Source organism: Diadema setosum, chromosome 15, assembly GCF_964275005.1.
Source record: "Diadema setosum chromosome 15, eeDiaSeto1, whole genome shotgun sequence".
In the NCBI taxonomy this organism is placed as follows: domain Eukaryota; kingdom Metazoa; phylum Echinodermata; class Echinoidea; order Diadematoida; family Diadematidae; genus Diadema; species Diadema setosum.
In genome coordinates, this window is record NC_092699.1 from 24,756,320 (window position 1) to 24,776,928 (window position 20,609).

General features: G+C 38.7%; 2 long non-coding RNA genes across 2 annotated transcripts; one reads left to right on the forward strand and one right to left on the reverse strand.

Annotated features, from left to right (window-relative positions):
- Positions 1-1,853: 1,853 nt before the first annotated feature.
- On the reverse strand, positions 1,854-6,018 carry LOC140239128 (uncharacterized). The gene is made up of 4 exons (XR_011901954.1): positions 5,812-6,018; positions 4,080-4,317; positions 3,611-3,790; positions 1,854-2,320 (listed from the first exon to the last, which is right to left on the reverse strand). It is a non-coding gene; the product is annotated as an uncharacterized lncRNA (long non-coding RNA).
- A 5,941-nt stretch (positions 6,019-11,959) lies between these two features.
- Positions 11,960-16,844, forward strand: LOC140238848 (uncharacterized). Its single transcript, XR_011901925.1, has 4 exons — positions 11,960-12,096; positions 14,983-15,250; positions 15,572-15,795; positions 16,314-16,844. It is a non-coding gene; the product is annotated as an uncharacterized lncRNA (long non-coding RNA).
- The last annotated feature ends 3,765 nt before the right edge of the window (positions 16,845-20,609 follow it).

Below are 20,609 nucleotides of genomic sequence, written 5' to 3' on the forward strand. Positions count from 1 at the left end.
ACTAGTACTGCAGAAGTACTGTAGTAAATTGGACACTTTACTGCAGTACTAGTACTGCAGTACTGCAGTACTGCAGTACCAGTACTGCAGTACTACCTCACTTCTTCCTTGCAGTACTAGTACTGCGTACTGCAGTACTGGTACTGCAGTAGTCATTGCATCAGTAGTACTGCAGTACTGGTACTGCAGTACCAGTAGGCCTATTGCAGTACCAGTACTACACAGCAGTACTACTGCAGTACTGGGTACTGCAGTACCACTGCAGTACTACTGCAGTACCACTGTAGTACTACTGCAGTACCAGCACTGCAGTAGTACTGCAGTACCAGTACTGCAGTAGTACTGCAGTACCAGTACTGCAGTAGTACTGCAGTACCAGTACTGCAGTAGTACTGCAGTACCACTGCAGTACCAGTACTGCAGTAGTACCGTAGTACTGCAGTACCATTGCAGTACTGGTACTGCAGTAGTACCAGTACTACAGTAGTACTGCAGTACCAGTACTGCAGTAGTACCAGTACTACAGTAGTACTGCAGTACCAGTACTGCAGTAGTACTACAGTACCAGTAATGGTACTGCAGTACTCAGTACCGGCACTGTAGTACTACTGCAGTACCAGTACTGCAGTAGTACTACAGTACCAATAGTGGTGCTGTAGTACTGTAGTACCAGTACTGCAGTAGTACTACAATGGTACTGCAGTAGTACCAGTACAGGGAAACCTGGGAAACGAGGATATCTTATTGGTCTCATCTGACTTTGCAAATATTGAAATAGTAAACATACAGTATGCATATGTTTACAATGAGGTACATATGAGGTACATATAACAAGGAAAAAATGGTGGTCCCACCAACCTCATTATAAAAGGGTTACCCTGTACTTCATTACTGCAAATGAATATACATGTACAATTCGTCGGTTGAGAATGATAAGGGCGTTAAGTTGCCTCTAAACCCATAGTGTTCGGGACAACTTAACGCCCTTCTCATTCTCAACAGACGAATTACAACGGTAAACAAGTGACAATCTATATCCGCTTTCATAGCATACATAAACAATCAATAAAATATAATACAATGTTTGTTTTTTTCTAGAATTCAAGTACTGAGTATATATGAGACCCATGTATGTTTTTCCCTGTAGGCCTAAACCCCATCTGGGGCCCATATGGGCCAAATGGGCTTTGCCAATTTAGTTCCATATTTTCCCCATATACACCACATGGGGCCCACATTGGTTTTGTCAGGGCAGGCATGTAATCTAGAAGATATTCTTCTACAGTGTAAGTGTAGCTAGGTTGAAAGGGAAATTTGTTTTCCAAGGTGGAAACACAGATTTCTCTCATGTGAATGTTTGCAAAGTAATGAAATAACAAACAACATACAGTAAATGTATGAAGATGAATTACAACAGACCGCTTCTGCAATTTAGTAAGATTTTATGCATGCTTTCTTCACAAAATTGAACCTTAACAACCACAAAGCTTGACTGAAGGCTTGCCCAAACCAGCAACAGCCAGGGGATTTCATGTCTGTGGAACTCGGTGGAAGGGAGCAGGTGAATGATATGCTTCATTTCTAGGCTGTTGGAAAAGAAATATCCGTAAGTTGTTATGTAATACATTACAGAAACGGTTTGTTGGCACAAGAGATGACACTTCAAACGCTGACGGGAATAATGATCAATATGATGTACATGTATTACGAAAACATGCAATCCTGATGTAAAGTTAAGTTGAGAGGAGTAGAGAACACAAAGAATTTAAATCTGAGTAGACTTGATGTAGCATAAAATTTTAACTATTTATTATGGAAAGTCCAGCAAATGAAGGAACATATTCACAATGCATGCAAGAAAAAAAAATTGTAATGTTCTGTCAATATCTTGACACAGTACATGTATAAGGAATTATATGTATTTTCAATTATGATCATATAAATAAAAATGATGCATGAAAAAATTTCCAATACTTGGTTTGATTTTACAGTCCAAGTAGTAGTACGTAGCTGACTTGATCCTGACACTTTTCCTTTTCATTCAAGAAAACACAATCAACATTCTCCTCATTTACAAAAAAAGAGAAGAAATGTCACTGAATGTGATAAATGTCCCACCATAGTCTACAATCACAAAGGCGACAGTCAATCTTTTTCTGAATTTCCAGCTAGAGCCTCTTGCACACTCTTTGTCCTCCTCCTCGTCTGCATGTTTCCTTTATGATCACGCGAGTTGGAAATCCAGTGGCAAGCCCAGTTTGTGGTCTCTTTCTCGCTGGTATCTTGCATCCCTTTGCTTGTGCATACGAATGTATCAGGTCTGCAGTAGAAAAGATGATAGAAAAGGAAATGCTAAATTGTCAGTACATACCTGTGTATACATACATGAATTTCAAGATTGAAAAAATGAAACATGGAAATTTAATTCCAAGTATCCAGATATTGAATCAACCCCCTCCCCCTCCACATTTTGGCAACTACTCCGCCACATAAAATTTTTTGACTGCATCGTTCCCTGACTTTTTACTTTCAAGTCTTGCACATCTTTTGATACTGTCATGACGCTGCATGACATTTTATGTATGCCTGTCAGACTGAAAATGGCTCAAAACGTGATTTTGTGTATAAAGTCTAAGCAAATTGAGTTTTCTCTTCTTATTCATAAAGATATTTATATCTTTATGAATAAGAAGAGAAAACACAATCTAATCATTTTCACTTTCATGGGCTGAAACTAATTAATTTTATCATGATAATGCTTGAAATGGGTTCTGACATAAATTCTGCGGGAAAAAAATGATAAATCAACAGGCCGAAAAAAAGAAAAAAAAAAAATACACGTACCTAAGATTACCAAGAAATTAATACAACAATAAAATACTGAAGAAATTGATTTTGATACTATTTTTTTTTCAAATTCATTGTTAGAAATGCCACAAAGAATGTTTTCACCAAAAAATAGGGTTCTAGGAGCTTTAATATCTGATAGGGAGCAAAATGCATGATTTTATGCATATACTGTATGACGAAAATTTCCATTTCTTTTTGTATAGCTTGGTAGATTACACCACGGGTAATGAACAAGCCAAATTTCACAGCGATTGTGCAATCAAACGCTGAGATCTCGGGGGGGGGGGGGGGGGAATTGAATCAACCCCTCCCAGGCCACAGAACACTAAAAAGGGCCTGGCCTGGTTAGGGGTAAGAGGAATTCAAAGTTTATTTGATGGAAATCGGATATGGAATAGCTACAAAATCCAAAAAGTACAACTAAAAGATTGTAATAAAATTTGGATTCCACACTCTAATAGGATTGCTCTGTTTTGGACATCCCAGCCATTTCAAAATTGATTTTCATAAAAAAAAAAAAAAATTGAAATCCCCATGAAACTACATGGTCTTTCATACAGTTGCATTTTACAAGAGGTTTCTTACTATCCCACAAAAAAAAAACATGACAAAAACCTTAAGCCAAGTCTCAACCAAAACTTTATGATAGAGCTCTGTATCCTATAAAAGCGAAGGAAAAAAAAAACTTTGAATGTGGAAATAAAAAAAAAAATGGCTAAGAAAGTAATTCTGTTTTTGAAGAGGGCTTGGCTTGACTTACTGAAAATAGTACTTGAGACGAAAGCATGGCAACCTTGTAAATCTGCAAACGAAGATGTCCCCTTCATGCTCAAGCCGTTGTTGCCATGCAGGTCTTTCTGATCTCATGACCCACAATCTTCTCCAGAGAGTTGCCGCACACCGTCTGCCATTAGGATCCACTGATTCTGAGGATGCATGTCTGAAAAAGAGTTGAAAAGATCAAATCCTTAAATAAAATAAGAGAATTTACTAAACGTAAACAAGCAGCTGACAAGACAAATGATAAATTCCTACTTTTGTATACATGTAAAAAAACATTCAAATCTCATTTCTCATTTTATGTGACATTTAATTTCATATAAACACTATGTTCACCGTTATTGAATTGATTTGGTTAAAAATTAACAACAGATTACAGAGGACAGAGGTCAAGGGAAAGAAAAATTACACATATAGGCAACACTTTCGAATACTAGTATTTTGCTCACCAATATCTTTCTACCAGCATAAGAAATCTCCAGAAGCTAGAAGGCTGTCGAGCTCCTGGAAAGCTGCCTTACTCTCGAGGGGGTAATGGCGGCATCGTAGTCTCCACAGCTCACCAATCTCCATGTTTACTGGTAAAGCAACCTGCTGTGGTGGCACTCTGCAATTTGAATGTACACCTGCTCATGTTGGTCTAGCCTCTCCAATACTTCAAGCCTATGGAGAGTGAACTCTTCTGATCTGAAAATGCAGATGAAGAAAAGCATTCAAAAGATTAAAGACGTACTGTCGTGCATATTTTGAATTGATTGTAAGCGCTTTGGGCCTTGTGGGAAAAGCGCACTATAAGTAGTAATAATAATAATAATAATAAAAATAATGCTTCACAATGGATGAAACAATTAACCACTGGACTGCTGCAGGCTATTACGCACACTGAACACCTGGGTGCTGATGCATAATAATGCATGTGTATCTCAAAACATGCCTTCCAGAAGGGGAAAGATTGGCCAAGATTATATTGCTTGAAATATGAAATAGTGAGGCATCATCATCTCCTGATCTGCGATACCTCCACAAATCCTTCACAAAGAGCAGCTTTACTTACTATCATCAAAAGATTCATCAAAACCCTTCTTCCCACTGTATAAGGGTACCACCTATCGGCAGGGTACCTGCTTGACATCGGCACCCTGCGTATTTATCATGGCTGTTTGCGTACAAACGAAAAAGTATGCGCGGGATTACAGTAAGTGTCATTAGCTTTGAAAACAATAAAAACGAAGAAACGCAAATCAAACTCACAAACTAACAAACCAAACTAGTAGTAGGGTTGGGGGTACCACGTATCGTCACCCTAAGGATCTGTAGCTTGTTTATTCTAAAAATATAACACAAATCCGCCTTATTCTTACCTCAAATATGCCATAAATACTGCAGTTTTGAATGTCGTGACCGTCTCGTTGATTATGAATCTCCGTTTTAAAATAGCGCAATTTTAGTGCGTGCGTTCCGTTTTCTTCGCGCAGCTAAAAAGGGAACCTTGCGATCGGCACCCCTTGTGACCCCCTCCCCTCCATAGGTATACACGTGAATTTCACAGCATAGGTAATACATGTGAATTTCACAGGCCATAGGTAATACACGTGAATTTCACAGCCATGCGTCGTCACTGAGCGGATGTGTAATTTTTAGCTTGGTTTGTTTGAGTTTGATTTTCGTTTCTTCGTTTTTATTGTCTTTATAGCTAATGACACTTAATCCCACGCGTACCTTTTCGTTCTATACGCAAACAGCCATGATATGCAGGGTGCCGATGGGAAGGTGCCCTGCCGATAGTAGTAGCCCTAGACATAACACATAACACATGCGCATGTGTAATGTGTAGCCCTAACAATGTTACACATAACACATGCGCTCAGTAACGACGCATGGCTGTGAAATTTACGTGTATTACCTATGGAGGGAGGGGTGCCGATCGCTAGAACTAACGTTGTGCAAAGAAAACGGATTGCGTGCACTAAAATTGCGCTATTTTAAAACGGAGATTTAAAACCAACAAGACGGTCACGACATTCGAAACTGTAGTATTTATGGCATATTTGAGGTAAGATTTAGGCGAATTTGTAATATATTTTTGGAATAAACAAGCTACAAATCCAATAGGGTGACGATAGGTGGTACCCTCAATCATACACAATCAACATGTAGGGTATACAGTTGTACGTAACTTACCATTAGCTGCAAGCAGCTTTGCTTGATGTGTTGATGCAGATTTTCCGCTGCCCCATTATACTACAGTCACTTCCTCATGGGAACAACAACGTGAATATTGGGCATTGTCCTTTATCCAGTCCACCACAGGACCTTTTCCAACGCTGTCATCACAGCCACAGGGCATAAAATTTCTTCGTTCTCTGCGCTGCCAGTTTGCTCTGTACGCGTAACGTTTTACAGAATTTGAAAATGCAACTCAACGGCGGTACTCGACTCGTTGCGTAATACACTGTACTCGCATCGCGAGTGTGCGCACACGCACGCGCGCGTAGCTACTACATGTATTAACCACAGAAGATTATACAGTAAACCCCACTCAGTGGTCATAGAAGCAATATTTGCGTGCGCGCGGGCTGGCGATCACACGTGCATTAGATTGGCGCCACAAAATACTAAGTAGACACGAATGGGGGGGGGGGGGGGCTATCGGAGATCCGGTTATTCGGCGCATCGTGATAAAATAAAACATAAGAAATTTGATAGGATTTCAACTCTTTATGTGCCATGGTGGAAATCCCCTGTGTGCCACATTATTCTGAGACACGGAGGTAGTCATGCTTACAAAATTCTGTTAGGATCAGCATAATAGTAGGCAAGGTGAACTAGGTGCCATTTGTAGACTTGCCGCTTTTCAAACACGGAATTTCGAATTTACCCCCGTGTTTTTCCCATTTTGCAGAGACCGCGGTTCCTTCCATGTTTCTTTGGTAAAAAAAAAAAATGCAATAAGATAACATCAGATCTTCCTACTATTAATTAATTATCAAACATAATCATTTCGTGTGCGTAATTTTATAGGTCAGCCCACAAAATGCTACAAGTAAAAAAAGATAACGCACTCCAACTTTTTATTAGGCGACACTCGTGGCAAATATGAAAATTGGAATGCGTGTAAAACTCAACATTAACCTTTCCATTTCAATTCAATTAAATTCATTTATTTTCCATACTTCTCATGAGCATTATAACAGAAATCAAACCAGTTCTTTAACCTTTTTTACAATGTGTGGAACACAAAATATAATATATGGTGTTAACACAATAATTACATGCAGTGATAACTGGTCAAAATCGAAATCGAAATGGGGTTGATTAAAGAGAAGTATGACGGGACCTATATCTTGTTTGGCTGTAAGCCCCGAGTAATCAGTGTTGGCGAAAAGAGAACGGAGAACGGATAGAAGTCAAGACCAGATTATGTCATGGTGCCAAATAAGAAAATGGAGGTAACATTTGTAGTCCCGACTTCCTGTTCTTTTGCTGGTTAGCAAAAATATTGTACGAATATATGATTATAGCTGAAATGATTAATACTCTTGCGATCTCTCCGGTTGACAGTAGCGTTAAAAATGTTACGCAATCCTATAATGGATGTATACAATGCGAAGGGATTTTCGGGAAAAGATAAAGAAGCATCTTTGATCCTGGGCGCAACGATAATACATTGTATGAGATTATACAGCCAAAATGATTCATGAAATCTTCGCATTCCCGCTGCACGGGCACCAACAACGTATAACGTATAACCTAATCTCGCAAGTTAAGGTATAAACGTCGCACATACTCTGAAATCATCGCGATCTCGCCGGATGACAGTAGCGTAAAATAGTTGAATAACGCATGTTAAGCTACGTAATCGGTGTTCAGAAGAAGAAACAAACGCATTAAAACTATTTGAATTGATCTGGATTTGTTTATTATCACAATTTTAACAACGCAGTTTACAATGCAGATATAAATTTCTTTCTTTCAGAATGGTCTACGAAGAACAGATTTGCGTAAAATGGATCACAACTTTCTGAATTCAATCATGTCGCATATTATTTTTTCAAGAAGGAATGTACAAAACGCGAAGGGATTTTCAGAAGAAAATGAACAACGCATCTTCAATCCCTTCGGGTGCAACGATAATACATTGTATGAGAATCTTGATGACAGCCGAAATGATTTATGAAATTATCACATTCCCACTGGGCACCATGGCAACAGCGTAAAAAAAAAAAAAAAAAAAAATCCCACAAGTTACGATAAACGACACATCTATGTTACTCTAATCATCGCGATCTCGCCGGTGGACAGTATACAGCGTAAAAATAATTGAATAACGCATGTTAAGCTACCTAGTCGGTGTTCAGAAAAAGAAATTAACGCATTTAACAATTTGAATAGATCTGGGTTTGTTCATAACCACAATTTTTAACAACGCATTTCACAATGAACATTTTCTTTCTTTCAGAATGGTCTATTAGGAACAGATCTGATGTGTAAAAAGAATCACAACCTTCTAGATTCATTCCTGTCGCTTATTTTTAAAGAACGGATGTACAAAACGCGAAGAGATCTTCGAAAGAAAATAACGCATTTTAATCCTTTCGGCCGCTACAATCATAAATTGTATAAGATTTACAGCCGATGTGATTCATGAAATTATCCCATTCCCGCTCGAAACCAGCGTAAAAATGCCTCGCAAGGTCCGGTAAACAACGCATGTATGTTACTTTATTTGCGCTGGTGTTTAGAACAACTTAAACACATTTTATGCAATCTGATTTTAATGATAATGAGACAAGCCTATGTTTCTCAAGAATGTAACGTGCTCTATTATATTCGAAGAGATTTTGGAAGAAAAATATCCATTTCAACCCCGACTTTTTTTGCCTTATTCACAAATAATTTACCTTTATTTTCTCGATAATAATTACCCATATTGTGTGATAACAATGCAAAGGATGTTCTAATCTTTCATCGATGGGTATATTATGACGTCGTGCTTGTGTTTTTCTTTGTTTTTGATGCGTACGGTTATAACGAGGTACCGGTTGTAACGAGGTAATATCGCCGGTCCCACGGACCTCGTTACAGCGGGGTTTCATTGTATCAATATTTCAATGAAGAATGTTGGTTTAAATGTGCTGTTTCTGCCATTTACAACAGGAATTTCTGATAGTGTGTGAATATTGGGTTGTTTTATACTGTCTTTTTTTCTATACATGAATATAGTACTTTGCTGTTTCAGCCATTCACAACAGCAATGGGTTGACTTATCAGTGTCACCCATAGGGTGTGAATCCTTGATTGAGACCAATACATGATTATGGTATATTGAATAGAAAGGTGATTTTGTTTTTGAAGCAAAGACTTTAAGGCCGTATGGAGTCAATGATAGCAATGTATTTAGATGAACATTATGTATCTTGACTTACAACTCATGATTTTATAGTCGCCTATATAGAATTTTCAAGTGTATTATCCATTGTGTTTTATTTAACATGACATGATTAATTCAAAGTATTTTTTAAGTGTGAACAAGAGAATTTAGATATTAAATAATGGTATTAAGTCAAGGAACACACCAATGTATGAATTCTGTTTGAGGATGTCCAAATTGTGATCTTAAGACTTAGGGTATCCAGTGACATCCCTGAATAATGGAACTATAGACAGCCACTCTGCTATTTGAGATTTAGGTAAATATGAATGGGGCTTGGTTAAAAATACTGTACATTATAAGTTAATTTCCTATGCGGTATAATAAGGTTTGGCATGTTGATGAATTGTTCTAAGTATTTGAAATGTCTATGGTTACGGTATGGTATTTGTGTAATAACTCATGTATGAGCCATGCATGTGAAAGGTTAGATTTTGATCCAAAGGTTAATGTCATGTATCATGTAAATTACCATCAAGTGGATGGTGCAAGATGTCTTACAAGGAAACACAGTAACTCTGAAAGTAATTTTCTGATGTCGGTTTATTGACGATATTATAATCAAAAGCGAGGTTAGAATACGAAGAATAAAGTCTGTTCGGGCAGGAACCTCACACTAGTATAATTATGTCAATGTGTGATTTATTTTGTGACAATGTAAGAACAGTAAAACCTATTTGAGCTAGAATATTTACCTTACGGTGTGATTTTGTGCTGCATTAAGTCATTGATTAGGTTTAAGACATTGAAATGGGCACCTCTTGAAAAATTACTAAATCATGCATCCAGAGGTTGGCAGCTCTGTTTCAGTCAAAATATGATTTCTAGCATAAATTGGAATATTTAAAAATAGATAGTGAATTCTTTTTTTTTTTTTCAAATATGAAAGTTAAATTGTCCCCGTCAGTAAAAATCTGGTCTGAGGTTAAAATAGCGTTAACCACAGGTACTACAAAGAGGTTTGAGTTTTAGTCCATTGTATGATTTTTTTTTATAGCAGAAATAAATACATGCATTAGCATCACTAAGCTTCTACATAATTATTACTGCAATAGCTATACAGTAATGCAGATTTACTTATAATAGTAGTACCGACAATAAGCCACTTCAAAAAAAAAAAAAAATCAAAAGTACTGCAGTACTCGCCAACTTATAAACTGCAGAAGAATCATCAATAAAACTACCTCTCAAGTACTGCTAATACTATACTACAATGTACTGTGCTGCCTCAAAAAAGCACTACAAAATTTAAATGAGAATGGCATGAGTAATGTAAGTATTTCGATGTAAGGTACTGCGATTTACTGCCATATATATACTACCATAGAAGTACTGTACTACAGTACTACCTCAAAAGTACTGCAAAATAACGAGAATGGCGTGAGTACTGCAAGTACCTAGAAGGTACTGCCATTACTGCCGTACTACCATAGAAGTACTGCCGTACTACCATAGAAGACGTGTTAGTACTGCAGTACTACCTCAAAAGTACTGCAAAATTACAATGAGAATAGCGTGAGTACTGCAAGTACCTCGAAGGAACTGCAATTACTGCCGTACTACCATAGAAGTACTGCAGTACTACCTCAAAAGTACTGCAAAATTACAATGAGAATAGCGTGAGTACTGCAAGTACCTCGAAGGTACTGCAATTACTGCCGTACTACCATAGAAGTACTGCAGTACTACCTCAAAAGTACTGCAAAATTACAATGAGAATAGCGTGAGTACTGCAAGTACCTCGAAGGTACTGCAATTACTGCCGTACTACCATAGAAGTACTGCAGTACTACCTCAAAAGTACTGCAAATGTACTATGATTACTGCAAGTACCTCAAAATTACTACGAGTACTGCAGTAGTTCTGCTATAATACTGCCGTACTACCACAGAAGTACTGCAGTACTACCTCAAAAGTACTGCAAATATACTATGATTACTGCAAGTACTTCAAAAGTACTACGAGTACTGCAGTAGTACTGCAATAATACTGCAGTATTTCCTGCAGTACTTGAAGTACTTTTTCACATGGGGGTTTCAACCGTGGTTTCCATGCTGATCAGATATAGAGTGCAGAAAAACCATGATATTCTAGAATTTCTAACCATGGAACCTGGGTATGATAGCATAAGAACAGTGGTTATTAAACCATGGTTAACTTTTTGTTTTACCAAAGTTTAAACCACGTGCACTATGATTATTGAATGATGTCGATCACAAAAATCAATATGAAAACTCTTAATTTGATGGCCGCAATGCCAATGCAAGTCATGACGGACATTCATCTAACGCAACCACCCGCACCCGTTTGGCTTCAACAGGATTATGTAAACAAACAGTAGTCTTACCATTGCAAACAAAAAGCTGCTTCACTTGGTTGATTTACAGCATTCCTAAAATGCAACATCTATTCACTACGGAATAAAGCACGTAAAAAACCTTAAATGAGATTACATACTCGTGAAAAAATAAAAAAAGGTAGTAACTCATTGCCGCCCGTTCGTTCCCCGTAGCTTTGACATGTACACACAACAATAGAAAACTATATGAATGCAATCGGCGTGTAATTGTGTACGATGAATGGGAGATCCGGGTTGTTGATATGAGGCTCGTTCGTACCAAAGATCACAACAAAAATATATTTCAAAATATATGGAGCACAAAAAATATTGACACATTGAAAAAACATTAATCTGCAATACAAAAAGTTGTAAACATATATTTTTTATTCAAAACCAAAAATTTAATGATTACAAGTTTTCTTGATAATAATGTAACGTAAGAGGTCATGTGCGTGTTGTTGTTGTCGCTGATTGAACCTTACGTGTATGTACTGCTGAACCGTTAGTCCGCGACCGCGCTCAAAAACCACACACACGGCTACGATTGATGTTCATCATTTCAAACGCTCTTTCGTGATGATATCTGACCGGAGTCAAACATCTCGACGTACGAACCATCTGATATTTTCAGAAATGGCTAGCAAACGGCCCCTAAGAAAAAGAGGAACTGCTCCTTTGGGATTCTTCGAGGAAGGTTGGTCAACGTAACTTTTAATACATTATTAGTAGACCTAATCTTAGCTAAAATAATTACCAGCGAGATTTGCATTGAATTGTCCCGACCGACCCGGGGCCGGCAGCGGCCCTGCCCCTGCTGTGCAAATTTCGCATGATCGTATCAAGTGGGGATAACCAGTCCAGTAGACTGTTCTGTATCTGAAAGTGTGACTGAGTCAGTGAGTGTGAGAGTATGACATGAGAGCTCAAGAGTTTGGAATGAGTTGTTCTAACTCAGCTACTGTATTGTACTGAACTGTTAGTGTTACTGTGTCACGTAAATTCTACAAGTTATCTACGGTAACTAGATTCTATACACAACCCAGTCGCTGTAGACAGTGTAGATCTAGGCCTAACCCTGTTATAGTGGTAGTATGGTTGGGGCACCACCTATCGGCAGGGCACCTTCCCATCGGCACCCTGCGTATCATGGCTGTTTGCGTATAGAACGAAAAGGTACGCGCGGGATTAAGTGTCATGAGCTATAAAAACAATGAAAACGAGGAAACGAAAATCAAACTCAAACAAACCAAGCTAGAAATTACACATCCGCTCAGTAACGACGCATGGCTGTGAAATTCACGTGTATACCTATGGCTTGTGAAATTCACTTGTATTACCTATGCTGTGAAATTCACGTGTATACCTATGGAGGTTAGGGGGTGCCGATCGCAAGGTTCCCTTAATTTAGCTGCGCGAAGAAAATGAAACGCACGCGCTAAAATTGCGCTATTTTAAAACGGAGATTCATAATCAATGAGACGGTCACGACATTCAAAACTGCAGTATTTATGGCATATTTGAGGTAAGAATTTAGGCGGATGTGTGTTATATTTTTAGAATAAACGAGCTACAGATCCTTAGGGTGGCGATACGTGGTACCCCCAACCCTACTAGTAGCGACAGGCTATAATTTATTTGCACAGCGTACTCTAACAGCGTCTGGTCGGGCTAACAAGACGGTAGTCGGTAGTTCTAACAGTTAGGCGTAATCCCTAACAATGTTAGTAGGCATAGGCCTACCTCATATTGGGTGGTGATATCAGGTTCGGTGCAAGCTACATCAACAACACTATTTTCTGCTAACTCTGTTAGGACTTCTAGTGGTAACTGCTCCAGTGAATCAAGAGTATCAGTAGAAGCTACGCTAAGACACAAGGGCTTACTCCTGCGAACTAGTACGCTCATGGGCGAAATACGGACGCCATTCCGCCATTGAAAGCAACAGACCGATAGATTGATTAGAGGGCGTACTGTATATTTCGCGATCATGATATCAGTGCCGTATCACTGGGTCCTCGTATTTCTGTCTCCCTTTCATTTTTCCCCTTTTTAGGGGGCATACAGGGGAAGATATGTACGATATGTACCGATGTACATGTATGTACTTAGAATCTTGTTTTGTCGTAAAGAAGTATCATTCCTGTCTAACCATGAAATGTATTTGAAAAAAATGTTATTTACTTTCCAATCGCAATCTGCAGGCCCACAAAGTTTGAGCTGAAGTAGGTAGACCAAACTATGTTTCGGGAGGGAGAGAGAAAGAGATAGGTGGCGTTTGTCAGCTCAAACACAAACTTGCTGAGGGACTACTGATAAAAAAGTAATTACATTACTTCAATTTTTTTTTTTACATATTGACAGAAAATATACTTTTTGTGATATTTTGAGGTCTGAAATGCAATTCTACCGCTGTGTGCTTCCTTTTAAAATGAAGAAAATGAAAGGAAGGTAGGGTTTGCTCCATAGGCTCACGTGTTTAAGAAGCTTGCGGTATTATTACTAAATTGGCTGCCATTGGGCTCCATGTTGGGCTCCCGCTCCATGCCGTACTACACCCGTTTGCGTGCGAAGTCGTGAGAGTACGCCCTCTTAGCTTCTATACTCTTTGATTGTGTCTCAGCACTAACTTAAGCGCTGGCAGCCACTGGCACTGGCGATAAAACTGAAGTGAACTTGAAGTCCGTAGGTGCTGGTAGGATGACCTCAAAAATATGTCATAAATTTCTGGTTGCTGGTGCTGGGCAAACTTGTGAAAGATTCGTCTGTCCGAAGGAGGAGTCTTTTTTTTTTTTTTTGACGTTACTTATGGCTCTCTACCTCCGGACTATGTCTATAGGAGGGGATCCGTAAAGCCAGATGCAGTCTCTGCTCTGTGGAACATATCCCCGTCGACGAGATACAGACCAATCTTTCGGTCAAGTGCTGGGCTTGGTGTTGAAATCAAAGAATGTCGTCTGCTGAACCTAGCTCCGCCATTTGGTAGTGTAAGAGTTAGGCCTGTAGCATGTACATTCTATGCTAATGCAATGGTCACCCACGCCACGAAACGTAGGCCCTACACGAGCATGTGGCTTCATAAATCTGAGCATGTGGCTTCATAAATCTGAGCCTGGAAGCATAAAATTAAATATTAAGTTGTGTTTTGAAGAATGGTTGAAATTTGGGGCATTTTAGTCTGTCTTCCTCACTTTGTGTCTAAAAACTAAGCAGTCCTGCATCTTTTAATATTCGAGTGTAATCATGCGCCATCACTTTTCGTCGTGCGATTCTCACGGACCTTGCGATGCTGCGATTTCCAACACCTATTGCTGGGGATCAATAACTTTGATAAGTATCGCTTAGTTAATCCGACCGTCGGTGTTGGAGCTCAGTTTAAGTCAGTCATTTGGGAGCTAGCACTAGCACTGATCTTGAAATCCCCCAATGGCAAAGGATGCTGTATTTTGTAATTTGTATGTTATACCAGTATATCATTCACCTAACGGATTGTTGTGTGATTTTTCTGGCTAACCTTATTTTTCTTCTCTCAATCATTAATAGGTGTATTATTGTTATGTCGTGTTTTTTTTTTCCTCATCAGAATCAAAGATTGACTGTGCAAGTGGCTGATGTGAGAAGGTGTTTCCATAGAAGACTTGCAGTCCATAGAAGACTTGAGGTCCATCCATGACCATTGATCGTGCTGTCCACTAGCTTGCTCCTTTCATGGGTACAAGTACATGATACACATGCAGCGCTGATTTACATCAATATGTGTACATGGCATCCTCCTGGCTGAATTCTGGTGCAAAGAAGTGGATCATCTGATGTCATGTTTTTTCCCGTTTGACCATGTCATCAAGGAGAAGGTATTCCTTTTTCTTTGTTTCTTTATTTCAACCCAGTATGGTTCATTAGGAATTTGAGCATATCGCTGTAACATACCCAAATTCTTGTGCAACATCCTCAAAAACCAGCAGCATGCTATGCGACATTGTAGAATATTTGGGAGTCTTTTATTCCAGCAGTCATTTGGGAGCTAGCACAAGCACCAAACTTTAAATCATCCAATGCTGTATTTTGTATGTTACATACATAATTTTCCTGTGTGATTTTTCTGCCTAACCTTATTTCACTTCTCTCAATCATCACTATTATCGTTATGTTGTGTTATTTTTTTTCCTCATCAGAATCAATGATTGATTGTGCCAGTGGCTGACACGAGAAGGTTTCTCCATAGAAGACTTGAAGTCCACCCATGACCATCGATCAGGCTGTCCCCTAGCTAGCTCCTTTCATGGGTACAAGTACATGCAGTGCTGATATGTGTATGGCATCCTCCTGGCTGAATTCTGGTGCAGAGAAGTCCATCTACTGATGTCATACTTTCTCCCGCTTTTCCATGTCATCAAGGGTAAGATACTCCTCTTTCTTACTTTGTTTCTTTCTTTTTTTCAACCCATTATTAGTGTGGTTCATGAGGAATTTGAGCATTACACTGCAGCATACCCAAATTCTTGTGCAACATTCTCAAATACCAGCAGCATGCTATGCAGCATCCTAAAATATTGGCAACCTGCTTAAAATAGAATGTGATCAATTTTTGAAAAAACATCAAATTACTCTAGGCAATTTGTGCACAATACATGATATGGAATGTTGAACATAATGGCTTCACCTGTATGTGGCACTTAGGGGTTAAAATGATTGTAAAAGTACACTGTATTTTAAACAGTATCTCTCCAGCACATTAGAGTGATGAAATGATGGCTAGGTGTACCACATCAATCTAATCCCATTCTTCTTATGTTTTTTGCAAGGTAGCTATTCTGTGCAAGAATTTTGTGTGTTGAGTATTTGAAGTAGAGTTTAACACGTACTACATGTTATTATTATTTTAAAAAAATAATAGCGTAATGAATAAATTCTCAGTTCGTTGCAGGAGTGATCTTCCCCAAGAAAATTCTCACGGCTCACGGTTGCAAAAGAAGGACATCTCAAGGCTCCACAACGACAAAGGGCACACTAACCAAGCTATATCAAGACCTAGTTCCTGCGAAGCCTCATCCAGAAGTTGCACCAAAGCTTACTGCTGGATAGTCTTGGACAGTAGAAGTACAAGGACAGTTTTCAAAGCATGTGAAGTGTGCATGTATGCTCTCATGTCAGGACTGTTGGTTGCTAGATAATTTTTTTTTTTTTTTTTTTTTGGATGCTGTTTTGTTCTGTTGTCCAGTGCTCCTGGTGTCACTTAAGTCCAAATTTGCATTAACTATACAAAGCTACAAATGATCATGTACATCAAACATGCACTAATATATGTACACTGTATTTAATTATCCAACTAATTCTTTGCAGGTGATATTGTTATAGTTTTAAATCATGTGACTGGCAATAAGCCATACCTACGTACAGTCAAGATGCTGCTCATGAAGCAATAAAAAGCTACTTTTCAATCGTAACAGCAAAGTGAGCAAATGTGCATTCTTATGTCTTATTTGTTGACTGAGGTTCAGTAAGAGTACATTTTCTTCATTGATTTGTTTACATAAACCTACAGTTTTGCAACTGGAAATAATGTGATATTTGTATGATACTTTGACTTCTCACACCCAGCTGCTGAAAAATAACTTTTGAATGTATAATCATAATTGACTGTTTCTACCCTTGTGTACTTTCTTATTTTAAAGGTGCCTAGACCCGGTAGTTGCTGCAGCGCTTTTAGATGAGAGTGCCGATCACCATTAGCATTGATACAAAGACTGCCGAAATTGAGCTGTCGTCAACGGTAAAGCGCGTAGGTGTTGCTAGGTAATGTTGCCTTCATTGTCTTCTCTGCGTGTCAGACAGTCCGTAGAATTTGAATGCCAGGGTGCATGCTTCTTTGTTTGACTTCAGAGAAAAAAATATTAAAGCTGTCATCATCAGCAGTGGATTGGACTTCTTCGGACTCATGGAAATGGGTCAAAGCGTAAGCGCTAACGATAAAGAGGAGTCGATAGCATAGGTCTCTCAAGGAAGCTTGTGCCGTGCGCCGTGTACGCTAACGATAAAGAGGAGTCGATAGCATAGGTCTCGCAAGGAAGCTTATGCCGTGCGCCGTGTACGCAAGCAAACCACCGGGTCTATGTGCCTTTAAATGCTAATGACAGTACAGTCAACTCCAGTCAGTCAGTTTTGACTGAAAAAGCGCATCAAATTGGGCAATGTTTGACTTCTGCATGTTCAGAGGAATACACATGACTAGGCCATGAAAATTGGGACTTATTGGTTTCCTCAATGTGGCCATAGTGTATTCGATATACATGTATGTTTTGGGGAGAGCTTTGGCGGTGTGAAAGTCAATGCTGGTAAGAGCATCGACCTACTCGTTGCTACATATAGCTTCTTTTATTAAACAGTGAATCAATTAACACTTACAATCTGCACCCATCCACCAACACACACATGGAAGTCAGTTTTTAAATACAGCTGTACATATTTTTTAGACTATAGCTAGAAGGAAAATAATAGAGAATTGGTTTTCTCCTGTTTCAGAGTCCAGGTTCATATACATGTTTACAAATGTACTGTATCACAATACATTTGTATAGGAATTGTAAGAATTATTATTCTGCTCCAGGTAATTTACTGAAAATATTTTTATTTCATCACTTTATGTGAAGACTCTACTGTGCTATTTATTGATCATTATTCATCAAATAGCAAAGCAATTGTGGAAAAATATATTTCTCCAACCAATTTTCCCCATGGTTTCTCAAAGTACTTGTGAAATACAACTGTAGTTAAAAATACATTTTTCTGCGATATTGCACTGTGGTTAAATAGTGGGTTTACTATGTACAATGGATCATGGTTGTATCGTGATTTGGGTTGTAATTCTGTGGTTTGGCAGCTGTAAAACCATGTTTTCATCTTTTCCTAACCAAACTTTCACCTTTACCTAACCATGGTTTTACACTTCCTTAACCATGGTTTCACTTCTTCGTAACCATGGTTTGGGCACGGTAGAAACACAAGTTAGTGACCATGGTAAAACCACAGTAATGTCATGGTAAGTGCGTTCCAATTTACCACCTTTAAACCATGGTTACCACGGTTAACCCATGCTAAACCTATGGTTTAACCATGGCTACCATGGTTTAACCATAGTGCACCATTGTTTAAATATAGTTAAACTATGGTTAAACACTAGTGCACCATGGTTTGACCATAATTAAACCATATTGCACTATGGTTAAACCATAAGTTTGCCATGGTTTCATCTTTTCTTAACCATAGTTTCACCATTTCCTAACCGTAGTTTCACCATTTCCTAACCATGGTTTTACACTTCCTTTACCATGGTTTCACTTTTTCTTAACCATGGTTTTGGCTTGGTAGAAACACAGTAGTGACCATGGTAATACCACAGTAATGTCATGGTAAGTGCGTTCCAATTTACCACCTTTAAACCATGGTTACCATGGTTAACCCATGCTAAACCTATGGTTTAACCATGGCTACCATGGTTTAACCATAGTGCACCATTGTTTAAATATAGTTAAACTATGGTTAAACACTAGTGCACCATGGTTTGACCATAATTAAACCATATTGCACTATGGTTAAACCATAAGTTTGCCATGGTTTCATCTTTTCCTAACCATAGTTTCACCATTTCCTAACCATGGTTTCACACTTCCTTAACCATGGTTTTACTTTTTCTTAACCATGGTTTTGGTACTGTAGAACCACAGTAGTGACCATGGTAATACCACAGTAATGTCATGGTAAGTGCGTTCCAATTTACCACCTTTAAACCATGATTACCATGGTTAACCCATGCTAAACCTATGGTTTAACCGTAGATACCATGGTTTAACCATAGTGCACTATTGTTTAACTATTGTTAAACTATGGTTAGACACTAGTGCACCATGGTTTGACCATAATTAAACCATATTGCACTATGGTTAAACCATGGATGGATCCAATGTAAAACCATGGTTATGCCTCATAGTCAAACCATGGTATTTTTTTACAAGGGACCCCCTCCCACGGTAGGGACTTTTTGTAAAAACAGAGTATAAAAGTCGCGTTTATAGAGAATTAAAAAGTAAATTTCTAGGAATTAACATATTGAAAAAATCAGTTGGAAGGACTATGATCATAACATACGGGAGTACATTAGTAATGTGATGGTGCGAGATCCTCGGCGAGGGAGCGAAGCGACCGAGCGGGGGGAGGGTGTGGGAGGGGGGATACCCCCTCCCACGGTAGGGACTTTTTGTGAAAACAGAGTATAAAAGTCGCGTTTATAGAACATTTAAAAGCAAATTTCTAGGGAATTAACATATTGAAAAAAAAATCAGTTGGAAGGACTATGATCTTACAACATACGGGGGTATATTATGTGATGGTGTGAGATCCTCGTCGAGGGAGCGAAGCGACCGAGCGGGGGAGGGTGTGGGAGGGGGGATACCCCCTCCCTCGGTAGGGACTTTTTGTGAAAACAGAGTATAAAAGTCGCGTTTATAGAACATTTAAAAGCAAATTTCTAGGGAATTAACATATTGAAAAAAAAAATCAGTTGGAAGGACTATGATCTTACAACATACGGGGGTATATTATGTGATGGTGTGAGATCCTCGTCGAGGGAGCGAAGCGACCGAGCGGGGGAGGGTGTGGGAGGGGGGATACCCCCTCCCTCGGTAGGGACTTTTTGTGAAAACAGAGTATAAAAGTCGCGTTTATAGAACATTTAAAAGTAAATTTCTAGGGAATTAACATATTGAAAAAAAAAATCAGTTGGAAGGACTATGATCTTATAACATACGGGGGTATATTATGTGATGGTGTGAGATCCTCGTCGAGGGAGCGAAGCGACCGAGCGGGGGAGGGTGTGGGAGGAGGATACCCCCTCCCACGGTAGGGACTTTTTGTAAAAACAGAGTATAAAAGTCACTTTTATAGAGCATTTTAAATTAAATTTCTGAGGAATTAAACATAGTAAAAGAAATCACTGCGAAGGACTATGATAATAACTTATGAAAACTTTTCATTTTACTATAAGTACGGGCAGAACGAGCGAGCCACTTTCACTTTGCAATTTATCTGAAATGTACTCATTAAAAGCTTAAACGTGATCGCATCGTTCGAACAATGAAAAACTATTCTTATACTGCTAGAAAACAAAGAAGAAAATGAAAAATGTAAGGTTTACTAAAGGTATGTTTCAGCGGGCAC